Source organism: Monodelphis domestica, chromosome 6, assembly GCF_027887165.1.
Source record: "Monodelphis domestica isolate mMonDom1 chromosome 6, mMonDom1.pri, whole genome shotgun sequence".
In the NCBI taxonomy this organism is placed as follows: Eukaryota; Metazoa; Chordata; class Mammalia; order Didelphimorphia; family Didelphidae; genus Monodelphis; species Monodelphis domestica.
In genome coordinates this window covers 309,043,264-309,065,115 of record NC_077232.1, presented here as the reverse complement: position 1 = coordinate 309,065,115, position 21,852 = coordinate 309,043,264, and the positions used below count along the sequence as shown (strand labels likewise).

At 40.0% G+C, this 21,852-nt stretch overlaps 1 long non-coding RNA gene across 1 annotated transcript in view; it reads left to right on the top strand.

The window, feature by feature from the left end:
- LOC130455144 (uncharacterized) overlaps positions 1-21,616 on the top strand; it is a 26,584-nt gene extending 4,968 nt beyond the window's left edge. Inside the window, exon 3 of the long non-coding RNA XR_008913072.1 lies at positions 21,242-21,616. This is a non-coding gene — a long non-coding RNA (uncharacterized LOC130455144). The remainder of the gene's footprint in view (positions 1-21,241) is intronic.
- Positions 21,617-21,852: the final 236 nt, after the last annotated feature.

Genomic DNA, 21,852 nt, shown 5'->3' with positions numbered 1-21,852 from the left:
TCAATTACTGTATGCAAATTCTACGGGTTCTGCTCACTCCGCTTTGCACTTCTGTTCATACGAGTCTTTCCAAATTTTTCTGAAATCATCACATTGGCCATTTGTTATGGCACAATAGTATTCCATTACAACCATATACCACAACTTGTTCAGCCGTTTCCCAATTGATGGTATTTATATGACTCTTAAGGATGCTTATTTCTGTCTTTATTTTTGCTCATTCACTTAATTCTTCTATTTCTTTTGTACTTTTCTGGTGGTTCTTGGAATTCCTTCATTGTAATTTCAGGGTGTCTTGAAAAAATTGTTCTGATATTTCCACCTTCTTCAGAGCCTGATTAATTTTCCTTTTTTTATAAAATGCATATTCACTCAGACAGATCCCCCCCCCCACCTGAACAAATGAATGAATACTCATTCATTTGTTCTTCTCAGTTGGTTTTTGTACTTTTAATCAAACAACCTGCTCATTTTTCTACAATATCTTTGCTGTCTGTTTCCAATTGATGGCCTACTTGTCAGGTAAGGATGAGAGCTAATAAAAATGAAGAACAATGACAAAAACACGTCATACAAATGAAACAATTCATTCCTGAACTCTTTAAATGCCATTGAGAAACGGGAAAGGGACATAAGAAATTACATAAATAAAAATTAGAATAATTTTACAAAGAAATTTAAACTGTCTATATTTATTGCCAAAACGAGAAGACCAAAGGATTCCAGAAATCACCTTCATTAGCAAACATTTGCTATGTTTTCCAAATGGAGACAGATCTGAGCCAAACACAATATTTATTTAGAACACAAACTCACTTGTCAAATATAACAAAGATTCACTATTATTGGCAGTATTATCTCACAAGGCAGAGAGAAGCAATAGAAGGTAAAATCACTTGAGAAAAACTTGGCAAGCTACCTAAATAAACAAAATCATCCCAAGTACATTTAAGTATGGTGACAGTTTGAAGAAAATGGAAATTATCTGCCGAGATGACAATAACAGACAGGTTGATCCATTAAGGACAGTGGAACCACCATAGTAGAACCCCAACCTGCTTATGCTTATAGGAGGAGTAGAAATATCATTGGGGCAGCTTGGTGGCAAAGTGGGCAGAGTGCCAGGCATGAGTTCAGGAAGAATTATTTTCCTGAGTTCAAATCTGGCTTCAGACATTTGTTAGCTGTGTGACTCTAGGCAAGTCCCTTAACCCTGTTTGCCTCGGTTTCCTCATCTATATAAAATGAGCTGGAGAAGGAAATGGCAAACATTACAATATCTTTGCTAAGAAAACCCCAAATGGAGTCATGAAAAGGCAGACATGAGTGAAACACCTGAACAACAGAAACGTAACTACAGAGAAGAAAGATGGGAAAAACCAGCGTTGTACTGGACACGTAGAGAGGACAGCTTTGTTAGAAGAGAAACAATTGTTCGACTAGTGAAGAATCAATATGCAAGTTATCAGAAGGAGGGGAGGCAACACAGTTATGGGCAGGTGGGAAATCTCAGATCTTCTTAATACAAAAAGATGCAACTGAGAGAACCTCAAAGACTACTAACCCACATGCCCCCTCTTTTACCTGGGAAAAATCTCCATGGAAGGCATCTGTACGTGAATCAAGGGCATCCTAAATGAGAGCAGAATTAGGCAACCAGCAAGATTTCCCAGGTGATATTCAGCAGTGACCAAGAGTTTTTCTACAGCACAAATCTAACCATGGAGCCTCCCTCTTCATTCAACCCTAGTGACTCCCTGTAACCTCCAAGACCAAATACCCGGTTTTCTGTGAACACTGAATGCCCTTCACACCTGGGCCCTCCCCCCTTGGCATCCTTTTCCTCTGGTGACCCTGACCTCCTTGCTGCTCTTCACACAAGACATTCCGTCTCCCATCTTTCGGGGACGCTGCTCTGTGGGGATGAGATGAAAGATCAGAGAACGTATTTATATAGCAAGGGCTTCCATTTGTTTGACATTTTAATACACCAGAGGGTTCAACCTGGCTTGCAGAGATAATTTGGTAAGAGCTCCAGATTTGTAATCTGAGCATTTGAGTTCAAATCTTTGCACAGTTCTGTATTGGTGGAGAAGCCACTTCTACTCCCTGGTGCTGGGTTGGTTTCCTTACAGGATAATTAAGGTCACCTCCAGATCCAAATTCTACGAACTTTTCTTATAATGTTCCTTTCAGCTTTGGGACGGAGGAGGCACAAAGTCGCAGGTTTCTGGTTTGCTGTCCACTAATTAGGAGGGTTCGGAAGGCTGGGAAGTCTGTCTGGGTGGCTTTCATAGGTAACAAAGAGAATGAAAGACGAAGGGGATTCAGTTGCTCTTTTAGAATCACATTTGAATCTTGAGTCCGAACTGAATAAAGAGGTGCCATATTGAATCTGTCACTAGAGGGTACTCCAACCCTTTTAGTTTTCAAGCTCTTTTCTTTCTTTTTTCATATGGATTTGGTATTTCATTGATTTATTAAACTCAAGATAAAGAATACCCTCGACCCTTTGGATTAATGCTTATAGTCTTATTGCCTCAGGCTCTGACAAGATAAATGACTTGTTCAGGGTAACATAGACAGTGTGTGTCAGAGGCAGGACCCAAACCCACATATTTTTGACTTGGAGGCTGATTCTTTATTTGCAGTGCATAAAAAGAAATTGACTTTTGTTTTGTTTTTCACTTTTGAAGGAAGATTTGTCATCAAGTGAAATGTTTTGAGTTGTACATCAGAATATGTGTATGTGGTCTGATGGAAGGCAATATATCAACCAATCAATCAATTAACATTTGTGAGCTGGCTCCCTGGTACAGGCTTTATAGATATTACCTCATTTGATTCTCACAACAGCTCTGCAAGGTACATGCTATTATTATCCCCATTTATATTTGAAGAAACTGAGGCAGACAGAAATGAAACGACTTGCCCTGGGTCACACAGCTAGGACGCATTTGAGCCAGATTTGAACTCAGATCTTCCTGATTTCAGGCTCAGCACTTTATTCACTGAGCCATCTAGCTGTGTTTTTCGTAGCACCGTTAAAGGACAACAGCATTTAGAGTTCTTAAAATTCAAAGATGGCAAATCTCTCTCATCTTTAGAAAGCCAATGATTTAAAAAAGTGTTAAAACAGGGCCAGGCAATCGTGCTATCTCTGGAGTGTTTAAGTCACACGTGGTGCCTGTGAATAGAAAACAAGGTTTCTACAGCATCCATACATCTAAACCAGGATTGCAGTCGTGTTAATCAGCACCAGACGGTGAACTCTTGGAGGGCACCCATTTTTGGGACTGCCTTAAGACAAAGGTAGAAGAAACCCCTAGAGAGGGGTTCCAGCTGCCCCTTCTGCCCCAGAGTGGCCTCCCTTTATTCCACGGCGGAACGTAGTTATGACTATGCAGCAACAATAGTGAAATATTTCCCCAGATTTCCTTAATTCCCACCACGAGTCTTCATCCAGGTCTCTGGGCATCTCCCACCTACCTAGTAGAGTATAGAGCCTCCTTAGAACCTCGTCTGCTGCTTTTCCCAGCCCAGCCCACAGGACTTCTTCCAGGTCAACCACGGAAGACCTCCAGGAGAATCTTCCCCTTTCTTCCTCCTCCTCTGCGCCTCTGAAGGGTAAGCCCCCTGCTCGTCCACTCCATTGGCTTTTGCTTTGTCTAAGACCACTTTGCCAACTTTGCCAATGACTCTACTCAGTAAAGAGCTGCCCTCGCTGAATACATCAATCACCAATCAATAAACATTTATTAAGTGCCTACTGTGTGCTAAGCCCTGGGATACAGAAAGAGGCAAAAGACAGCTCCTCTCCTCAAGAAGCTTACAATGGAATGAAGGAGCTTGCAGAAATAGTGAATGATGTAATAATAGAAATGATATTTAACACTCATTTGGTGATGATGATGATGATCCGGATGGGCTGGAACAAGTTTTAAGCAGGAGACGTGGCTCACTTCCTTTGACTGGCATAGTGCCTCCTTCAGTATTTAGCACTGGTGGAACTTAGAGCTTGAAGGGACCTTTAGAGATCAGCTAGTCCAACCCTATCATTTTAGGAATGAGAAAATTGAACCCAAAGGGGTGCAAATTGGTCTGTCCAAGGTCAAACAGGAAATGAGTGGCCAGAGCATGATGCCTTCCTTCCTTCCATACAAATTGTTGCTCTGTTTAGGGTGCTAGACTGGGAGTCAGAGATCTGAGTTCCAACCAGCCTCAAAGACTCACTAGCTATGTAACATTGGGCAGGTCACTTAACCTTCACCTACCTCAGTTCCCTCTTCTGTAAAATGAGGACAATAGCAAAGCCTTCCTCGCAGGGTTATTGTGAGGATCAAATGAGATAATATGTGTCAAAGAGCTTGAAAAGATTAAAAACGAAACCTAAGAGCTGGCAGCCATGTTAGTATTTATTGGAAGGGTATTATGGAATGGGGGATGGCAGGCTGGCCTTGATTCAAGTCCTGCCTTTGGCAAACACTAGGCGCGTGCTCAAGAACAACTCACTTAGCATTGCAGGGTCCTCGGCGCCTCGGTGGAGGGAATTTCCGCTGCTAGCATTCCCTACCCCATGACATCGCACGCACAGTTCCACCGCCCGCCTCCCCTCGTATCTCCCCTACCCCAAACTTTTCAGAGGGAGAATGAAATCCTGTACAGAATGAGGAATGCTGGAGTGGAAAGGGAACCCCGAGACCACTGTACCGTAGGGCAAGAGGCGGAGGCTCAAGGTGCCCAGTGTCTCGTCCAAGCTCACGCAGTGGAAACCCGTTTATACGGTGCTTGGAGACGCTTGCTTGGGCTTCTGGCCAACCCTGTGAATTAAGTACCCCTGCGTTATTATCTCTGTGTTTGCCAGGAGAAATGGAGGGCCAGAGAGCTTAAGGATGGTGTGTGAGGGAAGCCGACTGACCCTAGAGACTGAGGAGCCAGGGGCCTTCCATGGTGATATCATCTATGAAGCGGCCAGTCGGACCCTGAGGACCCCGCAGCTGTCGCTTGGTAATCTTGTGGCGTGCCTCGGGCCCCCCAGCTTTGACTTGACTGAAGGAGGACTTGGAGATCCCCAGTGCCTTCTGATGGCTGCAGACAGAGTTGATGTGTGCTTCAGGCAAGTGTCTGCTGGGAAACGGACGGGGACGTTCTAACATCTTGGACTGAGAGCTTATAGGGCCAGAAGGAGGAATGAAGGAAGGGAAGGCGAGCCTGATTTTGCCCCGTTTTGTTCCCCACCTTTTGGGCAAGGTTCCCAGCTCCCAGGAATTCCATCATGCATACGCAGAGTGTATGAGTGTGAAGTCATTTTTGGACTCTGATCTCGAGGGACAGATTGCATGCAGTCAGGAGAAAGTGAGAGCCCCACACTTGGTAGAGGGAGCCCTGTCTGAGTTGGGGGGGGCAGGGAGGCATTGAGGGCATGCCCCCTTGGGGTCTTGTGCTGGGACTGTGGGGAGGAGGCTCAAAGGCAGCATCTTGTTCAGGACTCACTGACATCGGAATCAAACGAGGCTCCTACTACCCAAGTCATCGAACAGTGGAAGAAAGGTCACTGTGCCTTAAAGTAACCAGGAGATTCAATTCAACAACTCCACTGTGACACTCGACTTCTTCAAACAAGACCCCCCTCTTCATCACAGAAAAATGGGGCAGATAGATAGGCGGGGCAAAGTATGGTGAAAGGCACCACGATTCTTAGTCTTTACAAATCCACCAAGGTGGAGGAGCCCCAGCGCCATGTGCGTGAGACTTGCTGGTCTTTAGGTGCCCAGAAAGCTATGTCAAGGGGCTCATCCTGTGCTGGGATGCTTTGTTCTCTTTTAGGGAAAACTTACCTCTGTTGTGGAGAATGGGGGAAGCTCATCCCTATTACAGGAAACACAAGAGCCCTGGGCCTGGCACAGGGTGAAAAGCAATGGTTGGTAGTTGAATTAAGAAGCACACTGGGTGTATAAAGGGGAGGGAAGTTTACATCCCACCCAGTCTGTAAAGTTTACAGAGTGCTTCACAGATATCACTCACGATCTCTGTGATTTGTTGTGTTTAAGCTGTTTTAATAGAACCCTGTTCCAAATGGTCTCCCCCTTCAACCCCATCTTCTATTCGTCAAACTTTTCCCCCAGTCTGGAGCTTTAATATTTGATTAATTTCTTTTTGGTCTTCCTAGAATGTCTATCATCATTTGTTCATCCTGATTTTTCACCTTTCATTTTAGTAGTCAGCAAAAATTCCTATTCTCTTCCAAATTCTTTTGTAAGTTTTTTTTTTTTACTTTTTCTCAAAAGAATTTATTTACTTTGTTCTTCTCATTAAGTCTCTTTGCTTCCGGTCTCTTTTGAAAGTGTATTCTTTGTTTCATGATGCAGGTACTTATTTATTCCTTCTTGAAACTCCGTGTTCTTTGAATTAAGGCTTCTGCAGCCCCATGTTTGACCTTCCTTTTCTACCTAATTTCTATTTGTTGCCTTTGAAGATCTTGCCCCTTATCTAGCCTCTTTTTGAATCTGTCTTATTATCTTCTCTATTTTTCTTTTCTCATCTCTCCTCTCTTTATCTTTCCTTCCTTCCTTCCTTCCTTCCTTCCTTCCTTCCTTCCTTCCTTCCTTCCATCCAGTCTTCCATTTCATGTTTCAAGTTCTCTCCCTCTCTCCCTCCCAACCCTACATTAGAGAAGGCCAACCTTTGATATAGATATTTATATGGAAGTATAAAATACATACTTCCATATACCAGTTCTTTCTCTGGAGATGGATGGAATTTTCTTTTCTAAGTCCTTTGTAGCTGATATGAATAATCCTATTACTAAGAATAATTAATTAGTCATTTACGATTATTCTTCAAACAATGTTGCTGTGACCATATACAACATTTTCTTGGTTCTTCTCATTTTACTCTGCATTATTTCATGCAAGTCTTTGCAAGTTTTTCCTCTAAAACCAACCTTCTTTTGTCATTATATGTATATATTCATTTCCTATATATATGTATATATGTACATACACACACATATATATATATACATACATACATACATATACATATATATATATATGTATATATATATATATATATATATATATATATATATATAGAGAGAGAGAGAGAGAGAGAATGGTAGTTTTCCATCACCATCATATGCTATAACTTTTTCAGCCATTCCCTGAGGGGTGTTTCCTTAATTTTAATTCTTTGTCACCACAGAGAGAGCTGCTTCTGTTATTTTCTTTTTCCCCTGATTACCTTGGGAAACAGACCTAATAGTGGAACTGCTAGCAAGGATACATACAGTTTTATAGCTCTTTGGGCTTAATACCAGATTGTTGTCTAAAATGGTTGGATCAGTTTACAACTCCACCAACAATGTATTAATGTCCTCATTTTCTACATCCCCTCTAATATTTGTCATTTTTCCTTTCCATCATTGTAGCCAATCTGATAGGTGTGAGGCAGTTCTTCAGAGTTGCTTTAATTTGAATTTCTCTAATTAATAATAATTTAGAGCATTTTCCCATATGACTATACAATTTCTCCTTCTAAAAACTGCCTGTTCATGTCCTTTGACATTTTGTTAATTGATTTTCTTATAAATTTGACATTTCCCCATATATATGAGATATGAGGTCTTTTCCCAAGAAAATCACTATAAAAATTTCTCCCCAGTTTTCTGCTTTCCTTCTAATCTTGGCTACCTTGGTTTTATTTGAACAAAACCTTTTAAATTTAATATAATCAAAATTATCCATTTTAGCTCCCACAATGTTCTCTATGTCTTGTTTATTCATAAATTCTTCTCTCAACCCTAAATCCGATAGGCAACATGTTCCATGCTTCTCAATTTACTTATGATATCTACCTTTATGTCTAGGTAATATATCCATTATGACCTAATTGTGGTAAATGTTTTAAGATATTGGTCCAGACATAAAAAAGATCTTCATCTAAGATATATTGGCCAATTCATGAAAAAAACAAAACAAAAAATTCTAAAGATGGGATAATATATTTAATTATCTATTTTTGCTTGGCTCCATAACTTCCAGATGTCAGAACCATATTTCTGTTACTGTCTCATCCTGGAACTTCCTGTGGACTCATGGAAAATTCAACTATTCCTGTGACCTTTCCACCTTGCAATGTATCTCTGCAAGGTCTGCACCCTTCTTCTATTGGCGAGCTTCTTAGGGGGCCTCCATTTTGTTGAGAGGCCCAGGCGAGCCAGCCTTCATTCCTCTCCCAGCTCTACCTCTGACTTTTAGACTTGAAAACCAAACCTCAGTGTGAGTGCTTTAATATCCTCTCTCTGCTTTTTAACTCCTTTTTCTGTGTTGTCTTCCTTCTTTAGAATGCAAGGATATTACATAAATATAAAATGTAACTCCATACTTGTGCATGTGTATTCAGCCTGGTGACTATCTGGAGTCCTGACTTCCAGAAGGGGTTGGAGGCAGTCCCCATGTGACAGGCGACATGTCTGGAAGTCAGGACTTGGGACATGGACTGTCTAATCAGAGAGCCCCAGTAAGAGTGACATCATTGGCCCTATGAGAAAGGAGTCAGAGCAGTAGCTTGCTCCCTTTGCTCAGGACTCTCTCTGGCTGGACTTCCCCTTTTTCTGGAGTGGTTTAACTCTCTGTTTGAACCTTGTCTAGAGCTGGAGCCAGGGAAGTGGATTTTAAAGTTAGGCTGGTCTTTCTCTTTTTCTCTCTCAAACTTTCACTAATAAATAATTACAAATTCATGTAATCTCTAAGGAATTTTAATCATTACATAAGTTCCTTGAGGGCAGGAGCTGCATTTTAGCTTGTATTTGGATCCCCAGCTCAAATCTTGAGCTCTTTTATTTTTAGAAATATAATATCCCTTTCTTTTTATGATTTCTAGTGGTTGGAGAATAGACATTTAAAATTTCCTTTCTTTTATGAATATAAAAACTTATTAAATGAAGGCCCCTTTCCTGGCCTTTAATAGGATGCATTGTTTGTTATTGTAGTTGTTAATTTAGCCATTATGGTCTTGGAGTTTTAAGTGTGAGTTTTTTCCTTCTGAAAGCAATCTTTGTATTCCTTCAATTGGTGCTTTGTTTTCTACATTCAGAAATCCTGGATAGTATTTTCTATTATTTCATCCCTTATGATGTCCAGGTTTTTAAACTTGTCCTGTTCTTTTGGGAGATCTTTGAATTTTAAATTATCTTTATGCATTCTCTCTTGGAGATCCACGACTTTTGCTTATATAGAAATTATATATTCTTTTGAATATTATTGCCTTTACTTCTTCCAGATTACTTGGCTTCAGTGAATTAGTATCTAAATTTCTTGTTCTCGATCTCATTTTTGGGGGAGATTCATAAGTGTGGATTCATAATTTTCTGTTCTGCTCTTTGTTTCTGCTAGGAAGGTTATGAATTTTAGCATTTATTCTCTTTTAACTTAATTATTTTATTTATTTAAAATTTTTTTCTTTCTGAGCATTCTGAAACATCTTTTTTATCATTGCCTTTCCTATTGGGGATTCCATAGGGTTCTATAGTTTACCAGTTTTGGTTAAATTTCTTTTGTCTGATACAAGAGAACGTTGTAAAGTTTTTGAATATTTAGCACTTATTCTTCCTCCAACTTATGATCTTCTTTTTGTTGATTTTTCTGCTTTTTAATTTTTGTTGTTGAGCCATTTCGGTTGTGTCCAGCTCTTCTTGACCTTATGTTGGGGTTTTCTTGGCAGAGATACTTGGAGTGGTTTGCCATTTTCTTTTCCAGCTCCTTTTATGAATGAAGAAACTGAGGCAAACAGGGTTAAGTGAATGCTAGATTTCAAAATGGATTTTATTCCTCTTGAAGTCTTTGGTGGTTTTAGTCTTTCCCCCTTATCTTCTCTCTTCTCCTTTCCCCTTTTATTCCCTTTCTGATTCCTTTTTCTTTGATGGGATTTTACCTCTTGAGATGGATTGAAAAGTTGCTACAACTTCCTCTCAGGTTGGAAACTGTACTTTTCACTGGTTTTGGTTCCTGTCCTTGTTAGCTTCTAGGGAGACTAGACCATCCCCAGCTAGGTTCCAGTCTCCTTTACTTAGGCCCAGTGCAACTTCGCACACTGACTTTTTGCCTCAGTTCCATTTCTGACTCCAAGGCTTTCCTACTCTGGCTGGGACATATCAGCTTTGGCTGCTTTCTTTCAGATTTAAGGGATGGCAGGTTGGGTGTTCCAGGCAAAATCTCTCCAGTCTTGAGGCCTTTTATTTTGGGAGGTTCCCCTAGACAGAAAGAATCCTGATCCCACTTTCTCTCCAAATCCTTCCTCTGTTTCATTTACCTGAACAGAGTCAATGTCTGCTGTGCTGGCAATACTACGGGGTGTGCCATCAGATTGCAGGATCTCTGGGTGGTCCTGGGCAAAAGCCTGCAGACTGCTCTGGGCTCCCTCACAAAGGGGGAAAGATGCTGAGGGGATATGTGATGGGTTAGTGCTTTCCAGGATTCATTTACAAAGTTGTTATCTCCACTGGGCTCTTTCTTTCTTCTCCTGTAGATTCAGCTGTATTTGCTCTTTATAAAAAACCCTTACCTTCCACCTTAGAATCAATACAGTGTATTGGCTCCAAGGCAAAAGAGTGGTAAGGGTTAGGCAATGGGGGTGAGGTGACTTGTCCAGGGTCACACAGCCGGGAAGTGTCTGAGGCCACATTTGAACTTCCCATCTCTAGGCCGGGCTCTTAGTCCACTGTACCACCTAGCTGCCTCCATATAGTTGCTCTTTTTCTAGCTTACAATTGATCTTTTGAGTTTTTTTGTGTGTGTACAAAGTTGGTGGGGATTGGGAAAAATATCTAGGCCATCATCTTGTTGGTCATACAACGCAATGAGCTTATATTCTAATAGTGGAGACAAGCACATGCATAGTCATATACTGAATATTTGTAAACAGAGAGTGTGAATCTTAAAAACTACTCAGACTGTACCTTAGAAGATTTGGTTTAGCTCTTCCCTTATTGTAACAATGGAGATACTTGATCTAACAAGAATCAGAAATGTATTGGGAACTTTTAAAATTACTCCACCCTAATTAGACATACTTTAGGGGAAGATAAAAGTTGTAAACTCCTGTTTGAACAATGAAGATACCTAACTCATACCTTATAGTGAAGGCAAGAACCAAAGAAGGTGAAAACTAAGAATGGGCAGTCCTGGAAAAAAGCGTCTACTGTGATTGGTAGATGTGAACATTTAGGGGAGGTAACATAAGAGAAAATTCACTTTAAAAGGAGGCTTAGGAACAGTTCAGGATGGAGTTCAGAGTTGAACTGAGTTAGATTTTGAACTCCGTTCAGGAGATTCAATGGAGGACTGGAGCTTGCTTGGAGATGGTCTCGTGGTGAGCTTGAGCCAGAGCAGTTTAAATTAATTCTCTCTCTCTTTCTCTCTCTCCTTCCCTTAATTCCTTCATTTATATTAATTAAAATCTCCATAAATCCTCAGCTGACTTGGGTATTTTTCATATTTGGGAATTTCCCATGGTGACCACTTATTTAGATTTTAAGTCAAAACACTAAAATTATCCTTACAAGAGAAAGGAACACAAAAGAGGCATGTTGAGAAGGTAGAAATGACAAGAACCGGCAGCAGATGGGATCTATGGAGTGAGTATGAGTGACCAGGAGGAGAGTGGTACCCTCGACAATAAAGTACAGAAGAGGGGAGGATTTCTGAGGAAAGATGACAAATTTGGCTTTGGGCATGATGAGTCTGAGATGTCTATGGGCCTTCCATTTTGGGTCCAAAAGGTAGTTAGTTAGTGATGCAAAATTGAAGGTCAGGAGTCCTGAGTTGGGTAAAGAGGGCAGAGAATCATCGGTATAACTGAATCTAGGGGATCACCAAGTGGTAGAGTAAAGGGAAAAGAGAAGGGGCCCAGGATGGAGCAATGGTGGACATTAAGGTTAGTGGGCATGAGCTGGAGGAAGTAGAGAGTAGGCAAATCAAATTAGAAGGAAGCAAGTATGGCAAAAATTTACAGGGGAGAGATGGGTTGCATATTGCCAATGAAACAGTAAATTCCTTCACAGTAGCTTCTTACACTGATGAAATCACAAGCCTGTTTTAAAACAAAAAAAACAAAAAACAAAAAACAAAAAACAAAGCCCTTTGATTGGTGACATTTTTTTAATGACTCCACCTTGAGTATGTCAAAAGCCAATCAATATAGGAAGAGAAATCTAGTTTCTTTTCTTCATGGTATGCATGTTCATCATAAAGAACTCAGGCCTGGTGCTTACTCCTCTCACGTCTGCTCTTTCTCTGAACTGCCCTTCCCAATTATCTGCTTGTCCATCTTAAATACAAGCTCTTTTTCACTGTCTTTGAAAAGAAGATTGTTTCTCTCCTCTGGAGTGGTCTGAGAAGCATCTATTTGGGTAGGATATCTGGGGGGAAAGGTTGATTGAAGAGGTCACAACTCTTTGTAAAAAAATGGTACTTGGTGGTTTGGGGAATTATAGTATCCTTAGGAGGGAGTCAGTAATAGAAATCTAATCCATACATTTAGGATGGACTTTTTGTTTTCTTTTAGTCCTCTGTAAAAGCTCTTTGTTCTTGTTTGATCATGGCATGCCAGTGTAACATAAGCACTGGCAGTTCCCACAGGATGAGAAAGGCCTTTATGTCCAGTCTTGGTGACACTTTGAGTTAACTTTTCAAAAATCCACCTCATAGTTTTTAAATAAACACTAGTACTATGATGGCAAACCTATGGCATGTATGCCAAAGATGGCACACAGAGACCTCTCTGTGGGCACGTGTGCCATCCCTGGCAGTTAGTTACTAGAAAGGCAGAGGGACTCTGGCATAGCTGCTCCCTTTACCCTCTCTACTTCACCTCCCTGTCCCTCTTTCCTTACTCCCTCCCCTGTCTGGGGTAAGGGAAGGGGGAAGGGCACTTGGTCTCTGGGAGGGAATGGCATGGCACATGGTCTCTAGAAGGTTCTAAAAGGTTCACCACCACTGCACTAGGCTATTAGGTATGGTTGTTTCTGTATATTGTGTACCTAATTTGTTTTACTGATTGGATCAATTTTTTAAACTGGTACTAAATCATTTTGATGATTATTACTTTATAGTGTAGATCTGGCACTGCTGGTCCCCCTTCCCTCCAACTTTTTTCTCATTACTTTTCTTGAGATTTTTGACTTTTTCTTCCTCTAGATGGAATGAAGGAATGGAGAAAGAAGGAGGAGGAATCTAGCATTTATTGAGCATTTGTTTCATGCCAGGCACTGTGATAAATGCTGGAAATACAAATAGAAGCAAAAAAAAAAAGATAGTCCTTGCTTTCAAGTAGATTACATTTAATGGGAGAAGAGAATACATAAAATGTAACTGAAAAGTAGGAGGGGAGATCAAGTTTGTTATTGTTTTGAACAGTTTCAGAGAAATCTAGAAAGATTCGTAAGAGCTGATGCAGAGTAAAGTAAGCAGAACTGGGGGGACAATTTATACAATAACTACAATGTTGCAAAAATAGAGAACTTTGAAAGGCTTAAGAACTCTGTTCAACACAATGACCGTATGACCTATGATAAAGCCATGTCCAGACAGAGAGAGATGGACTTAAGATGCAGAATAAATCATACATTTTTGGATCTGGTTAGGGTGGGAATTAGTTTTTCTTGATTATGTATATTTATTTGAAAAAAGGGGCAACTTAGTGGCATAATGGATACACTACTGGACTTGGAATCAGGAAGATTCATCTTCATGAGTTCAAATCTGGCCGTAGACACTTACTTGCTGTGTGATCTAACCCTATTTACTTCAGTTTCCTCATCTGAAGAATAAGCTAGAAAAAAAATGACAAATTACTGCAGAATTTTTGCCAAGAACAGTTCAAAATGGTGTCATGACAAATAGATCATAACTGTAACAATTGAGTGACATTTTTTCCCTTTTCATTTGAGGAGAGAGAGTTTGAGAGGGAGAGAAAACAAATGCTTATTAATTAAATAAATTAAAAAACACAGTAAACCAGGTTGGTATGGAGAGGGTCATCACCAGCATGCTAACCATTAGATAATGAGTTTTCTAGCCATGATAACTCCTGAAACAAAGAAAATAAAAATATTCTAAGTCCTGAATGCCTTCTGTTTGCTTTTGTAGTAATTGTGATTCCTAGTGACTTTCCCTCTAAGATCACTTTCCATTCAGTCTGAATATATCTAGCATGTAGTAGATAATTTATATTTCCTTTGTTTCCCTAATTGTAATGTAAGGTCCTTGAGAACAGGGATAGTAATTGGCTTCTTAAAATCCCCAGTACATAGCACAAAGCCTGTGCACATAACAAGTGGTTAATAAATCTTTGTTGATGGATTGGTGGGATAACTGAGAGGGAGAAGAGAGGGCTAAAAAGCATACAATTTTTAGATTATTTATTAACATCGACTATAAGTGAGCTCATTGTCCAAAGACAGATGAACTGATATGCCATTTGAAGGTATTGATCTTCTTGAGGTAAATGGACAAAAGACCAAAATTCACTTTTGCATTTTTGCAACAGTCCAATTTACATACAGCAGTTGCCATAAAAAGGAGTCCCCAAAGGCAAGATTAGAACTTATGTTTTTTCTGTCTTAAAGCCTGGAGGTCTGTCCACCATTCCATTAGCAGATCAGCCAACAATTCATAGAGAAAAAGCTAAATGCATAGTGCTTGCATTGTGATCAGGTGAGTTCAATGAATTTCCAAGAAGGTATTCAATGTAGAAATACAGTGAGTTACTGCTGGGTTTATACCCCAAAGAGATCATAAGGAAAAAGACTTGTACAAAAATATTCATAGCTGTGCTCTTTGTGGTGGCAAAAAATTGGAAAATGTGGGGATGCCCTTCGATTGGGGAATGGCTGAACAAATTGTGGTATATGTCGGTGATAGAATACTATTGTGTTCAAAGGAATAATGAGCTAGAGGAATTCCATGTGAACTGGAATGACCTCCAGGAATTGATGCAGAGAGAGAGGAGCATAACCAGGAGAACATTGTACACAGAGACTGATAGACTGTGGTACAAGAGAACGTAATGGACTTCTCTACTAGCAGCAATTCAATGATGCAGGACAATTCTGAGGGATTTATCTCTAGGATTCTTTAAGTAGACCATCATGTCATCCGCAAAGAGTGATAACTTGGTCTCCTCCTTGCCTATTCTGATGCCTTCAATTTCTTTATCTTCTCTAATTGCTACTGCTAGTGTTTCTAGTACAATGTCAAATAGTAGAGGTGATAATGGGCATCCTTGTTTCACTCCTGATCTTATTGGGAATGCATCTAGTTTATCCCCATTGCAGATGATATTAGCTGTTGGTTTTAGATATATACTGTTTATTATTTTTAGGAATGACCCTTCTATTCCTATGCTTTCTAGTGTTTTTAATAGGAATGGGTGTTGTATTTTATCAAAGGCTTTTTCTGCATCTATTGAGATAATCATGTGGTTCTTGCTAGTTTGCTTGTTGATGTGATCAATTATGTGGATGGTTTTCCTAATGTTGAACCAGCCCTGCATCCCTGGTATGAATCCTACTTGATCATGGTGAATGATCCTTCTGATCACTTGCTGGAGTCTTTTTGCTAGTATCCTATTTAAAATTTTTGCATCTATATTCATTAGGGAGATTGGTCTATAGTTTTCTTTCTCTGTTTTTGACCTGCCTGGTTTTGGAATCAGTACCATGTTTGTGTCGTAAAAGGAGTTTGGTAGAACTCCCTCTTTGCTTATTATGTCAAATAGTTTGTATAGTATTGGGGTCAACTGTTCTCTGAATGTTTGATAGAATTCACAGGTGAATCCATCAGGCCCTGGGGATTTTTTCTTAGGAAGTTCTTTGATGGCTTGATGGATTTCAATTTCTGATATGGGATTATTTAAGAATTCTATTTCCTCTTCTGTTAGTCTAGGCAGTTTGTATTTTTGTATATATTCATCCATTTCTCCTAAATTGGTGTATTTATTGCCATATAATTGGGCAAAGTAATTTCTAATGATTGCCTTAATTTCCTCCTCATTGGAGGTGCTGTCCCCCTTTTCATCTTTAATGCTGTGAATTTGCTTTTCTTCCTTCCTTTTTTTAATTAGATTGACCAGTACTTTGTCTATTTTGTTTGTTTTTTCAAAGTACCAGCTTCTTGTCTTATTTATTAAATCAATAGTTCTATCACTTTCGATTTTATTAATTTCTCCCTTAATTTTTAGGATTTCTAATTTGGTTTTCTGCTGGGGGTTTTTAATTTGATCGCTTTCGAGTTTTTTCAATTGCATTTCCAATTGATTGATCTCTGCTCTCCCTTGTTTGTTAATATGAGCTTTCAGGGATATGAATTTGCCTCTGATTACCGCTTTGGCTGCATCCCAAAAGGTTTGAAAGGATGTTTCGCCATTGTCATTTTCCTTGATGAAATTATTAATTGTTTCTATGATTTCTTCTTTAGCTAAACGTTTTTGGAGTATCATATTGTTTAATTTCCAATTGGTTTTAGATTTGGTTTTCCATGTACCATTACTAATCATTATTTTTATTGCCTTGTGATCTGAGAAGGCTGCATTCATTATTTCTGCTTTTTTGCATTTGTGTGCTATGTTTCTGTGACCTAATGTATGGTCAATTTTTGTGAATGTGCCATGTGGTGCTGAGAAGAAGGTGTATTCCTTTTTATCCCTATTTATTTTTCTCCATATGTCTATTAATTCTAATTTTTCTAAGATTTCATTCACTTCTTTTACCTCTTTCTTATTTATTTTTTGATTTGATTTATCTAAATTTGATAATGGTTGGTTTAAGTCTCCCACTAGTATGGTTTTATTGTCTATTTCTTCCTTCAATTCTCCTAGTTTCTCCATTAGAAATTTGGGTGCTATATTATTTGGTGCATACATGTTGATTAATGATATTTCCTCATTGTCTAGAGTCCCTTTTAACAAAATATAATTACCTTCCCTATCCCTTTTGATCAGGTCTATTTTTGCATTGGCTTTATCAGATATCATGATTACCACTCCTGCCTTCTTTCTATCAGTTGAGGCCCAGAAGGTCTTACTCCATCCTTTAATTCTGACCTTGTGGGTGTCAACCCGCCTCATGTGTGTTTCTTGAAGACAACATATGGTAGGGTTTTGGATTCTAATCCATTCTGCTATTCGTCTACGTTTTATGGGTGAGTTCATCCCATTCACGTTCAAAGTTATGATTGTCATTTGTGGACTCCCTGGCATTTTGATTGCCTTCCCTAATTCTAACCTTTTCTTCTTCGGCTCTACCTTTTAGTCCAGTGATTTACTTTGAATCAGTCCCCCTTGTCCCCTCCCTTGATGTTTCCCTTTTTAGTCCCTCCCTTTTTGTTCCCTCCCCTTCCCCCCTCTCTTTCCCTCCCTTTTTGTTCTCCCTCTCCCCCTCCCCCCCTTGGTTTTCCCTTCTCCTTACCCTTGTTGGGTAAGATAGAATTCAAGATCCCAATGGATCTGGATGTTTTTCCCTCTCAGAGTTGATTTCCCTGAGATTGAGGTTTAAGTAAACCCCCCCCCTCTCTTCCTCTCCTTCTTATAGGAGTTTTCTTCCCCTCCCCTTCCCCTGTGAATCTTTGTGTGAGAACCATTATTCTATTTGGTCTTTCTTTACCCCCTATTTATACATTACATTTTCCCCACATATTAGTATACATAGGTTGATATAAATGTAGTCCTTATAGAAGAGAGTTTGAGTAAAAGAAGATAACATTTTTCCCCTTTCCTTAATATTTACCTTTTCAGGTATTCCTTGCTCTTTGATTTTCGGTATCAAACTTTCCACAGAGCTCTGGTCTTTTCTTTGCAAAAAGTTGGAAGTCTTCTATTTTGTTGAATGCCCATACTTTCCCTTGGAAGTATATAGTCAGTTTTGCTGGGTAGCTGATTCTTGGTTGGAGACCCAGCTCTCTGGCCTTTCTGAAGATCATGTTCCATGCCTTTCGATCATTCAGAGTAGAACTTGCAAGGTCTTGGGTGACCCTGATTGGCATTCCTTTATATCTAAATTGTCTTTTTCTGGCTTCCTGTAGGATTTTTTCTTTTGTTTGATAGCTTTGGAATTTGGCAATTACATTCCTGGGAGTTGTCTTTTGGGGGTTTAGTGTAGAAGGTGTTCTGTGAGCTCTGTCAGTGGATGTATTGCCCCTTGTTCTAGAATCTCTGGGCAATTTTCTTTGATTATATCTTGTATCACCATGTCCAGTTTGGTGTTTATTTCTGGCTTTTCTGGGAGTCCAATTATTCTTAAATTATCCCTTCTCCCCCTATTTTCCAGATCTATCACCTTGTCGGTGAGATATTTTATGTTCTCTTCTAATTTCTTGGTATTTTGGCTTTGCTTTATTGATTCTTGCTCTTTTACACGATCATTGTCTTCCAGCTGCCTGATTCTGGCCTTTAAAGCCTGGTTTTCTTTTACAGTTTGGTCAAACTGGTTTTGTAGATGCGTGAATTTCTTTTGCATTATTTCCAACTTTTCCTCCCAGAAGGCTTCCATCTTTTTGGTCATTTCTGATTCAAATTCTTCATAGGTTTGTGGAGAGTTTCCATTTCCTTTGGAAGGTTTTGGAGCATTTTCTTTTATATTATCTTCTGTCTGCTCTGTATTTTGTATTTTGGCTCCATAGAATGTGTCCAAAGTCGCCCCTTTCTTCTTATTTTTCTTGGTATTTTGGGGCTTCTGTGGTTCTGTGGGGTTTGCCATTTCTGAATGTGGAGGATTAGTTTTTCTTGTCTCTTTCTGGTGTTCAGGGGCTTTAGTCCTGGGCAGATAGTTCTATGAGCTTTCCCTGGGTTAAACTGAATATGCCTCACTGGAACTGGAATGGAAGGGTCGGACCACGAGGCCACACTCTCCCCCTGGCTCGATTTCCGGAAGTTGCCTTCAGAATCGCTGGCCGTGAGGCTGTTTTGTCGGCCTGCGGGGGGATGGGCTGCCGCTTCCCCAAGCTCCGAGAGCACAGACTTTCACTGAGACTTGGATAGCAGGATCCAGCCTGTGAGGCTGTCTTGCCCGCCCTGAGGGTTGCTGTTGTTTTGACCAGCTCTCTGCAGCGGAGGCCCCAGGCTGTAACTTTCCCCCGGACCAACGGGCTCTCTGCAGCGGAAGCCCCAGGCAGTAACTTTCACCCGGACTGGGACTTGGGTAGAAGACCCTGAGGGTTGTTGTTCCTCAGACCCTGCTCTCTGAGCCCGGCGCGGCTGCCGCTTCCGGGAGCCTTGGACTCTGCGCTCCTACCCCTGAGGTCCGAGGGATCTCGGGTTCTGGCTTTTAAGGGGAGCCGTACCTTTTGAACCGGGTCCAGGTCCAGGAGGAGGGTTCCCAGGGTCTGTGCTGTTGATCGTTTTGAATTTCGGCGCCTTAGGAGCTTCTAGTTTGAGATCGGTCGGGAAGGGTTTTCCGGAGATCTGAACTTCAGCTTTCTCTAAGCCGCCATCTTAACCGGAAGTCAATTCTGAGGGATTTATGAGAAAGGACGCTATCCGCATCCAGAGGAAGAACTATGGGAGTAGAAACACAGAAGAAAAACAACTGCTTGATCACATGGTTTGATGGGGATATGATTGGGGATGTAGACTCTAAACGATAACCCTAGTACAAATATCAATAATATGGAAATAGGTCTTGATCAATGACACTGTAATGACAATGGCAATGTAAAACCCAGTGGAAATGCATGTTGGCTATGGGGTGGGGGGGAAGAGAGGCAGGAAGAACATGAATCATGTAACCATGGAAAAATATTCTAAATTAATTAAATAAAAAATTTCAATTAAAGAAAAAGAAATACTGTGAATTATCCCCAGAACTGAATACAGGGAAGTAGGATGAATCAATTGCATTTGGAGAACTGTTCAGTGTTTCAGTGACACCAAGCTGCTTCCTGGCCAGAACAAACAAGAGAAATTCCTCTTCTTTTAAACAAAAATGTGCTCTGTGAAGATTGGATTTAGCTATCTCCTGATTGTAACAATAAAGATACTTAGCTCTTCCTTGATTGTGATAATTAAATTGTAATCTCCTGATTGTAACAATGAAGGTACTTAGCTCTTCCTTTATTGGGAAGATTGAATTGCAATCCACAGTCTATTTTAGATTTTAATCTACAAAAAGGTGATAATTTAGGATTTTAAGTAGATCTACCCGTTTTAACTACAAAAAGGTGTTAAGTAACTACAAAAGGTGAACTAACCAAAAAAGATGTTAAGTAACCCCAAAAGATATAATCTAACCAAAGAAGGTGTGAACTAAAGAGTTGGCAGTCCTGGAGAAAAGCATCTGCTGTGACTGGTAGACCTGAAATTTAGGGGAAGTGACACAAGAGAAAAAGATCTTTAAAAAGAGGCCAGAGGCCAGAAGAAGAGATATTCAATTTGAGATTCGAGTTGGATGGAGGCTTCTCTGACTTGGAGTTGGACTGGAGGAACTGGACCCCTGGAGGAACTCGTACAGGAGACCTCAGATTGCTTTTCCTTTTAGATGGTCACCGTTGGTGAGTTAAAAGGCTGACTTAGTGACCCTGCCTTTCTCAGAGGTTTAGATCTCTGAAAAAGGCCCATCGTCTTGAGACTCTTTTCCCTGATTAGGGCCTTAGTATTTCTACCTGGCTCAGAGGAAGCCTGAGTTTCCTCTTTCTTTCTCTCATTCCTGAATATCTTCCCTCTATTGTAAATAAACTACCATAAATTCTATTTACTTTAGTAATTCATTTTTGGATTTAGAAATTAAATCCCTGGCGACCACCAATGAATATATTTCAGTCTCAACCACAATTAAATTTAAAGCTCCCAGTAATGCTACATGATTTTAAGTCTTGAAATACCAGAGTCTTCAAAGAAATGAAACTGTGAGCAATGGAATGTTATAATAAAAGGTAGCAGTGGATTTCCAATGATGATCCATGCAAACTATATGGGGTTAGTGAGATAATGAGATAACATAGGATCAGAAAAAGAAGTGGGCTGGCTGGGAAGCAAGCATTGGAGGTCAGTTGAGTGATACACTGGGACCCAGAAAATGGAGAGAGATCGGTATTAGGTGTTTTTAACCTTTTGCAGCCATTCTGCTGAAGCCTAGGACCCCCTTTTCAGAATCTTGGTTTTAAATGGATCAAATATAATGCACACAATAATAATAAAAATGAAGTATGTTGAAATACTTGTCAAAATATCTAAAAACCCCACAATTTTTCAGATTCCTGCTTAAGAACTCCTATTTAGAAGACATCTAGTAAGTCCCTTTGAACATCTATGGAGGCCCTATGGAAGAACATGGATGAAAACTGCAAAAGGTAGGAAGGCAGTGACATAAGAAATACTCACATTGATTAGTTGACAGAGCTAGTGGAAGATCAAAATATTTTTTCCTCAATAATGAAAACATGAGTACTTTAAGTAGGTTTTATTTAGCTTTGTTTTACAATTGTCCTTGTGCTTTTTGAGGGGGCAACAGATGTATTTGAATGGTACCAGGATGCAAGGAAAACTCATGAGTTTTGGGGAGAGAACAGACAGATTTTCAGGACATTGTGGGAATTGGAATTCTATCTCTGGATAAAAGGGTCATCCAAGTGGGACCCAGGTCTCTACAAAGATGTAAGGGCCTGGTTTAGGATTGGGAAATTGATAAATTAATTAATTTACCAGTAAAAAGAGTATTGACTCTAGAGAATCTGAGTTCAAATCCTAGCTTTGACACAATCTACGTGATCTTGTGCAAGCATCTTTTAACCTCCTTGGGCCTCAATTTCTTCATCTGTAAAATGAGAGTGTTGTACCGAGCTGGTTTCTAATTCCTTTAAGGAC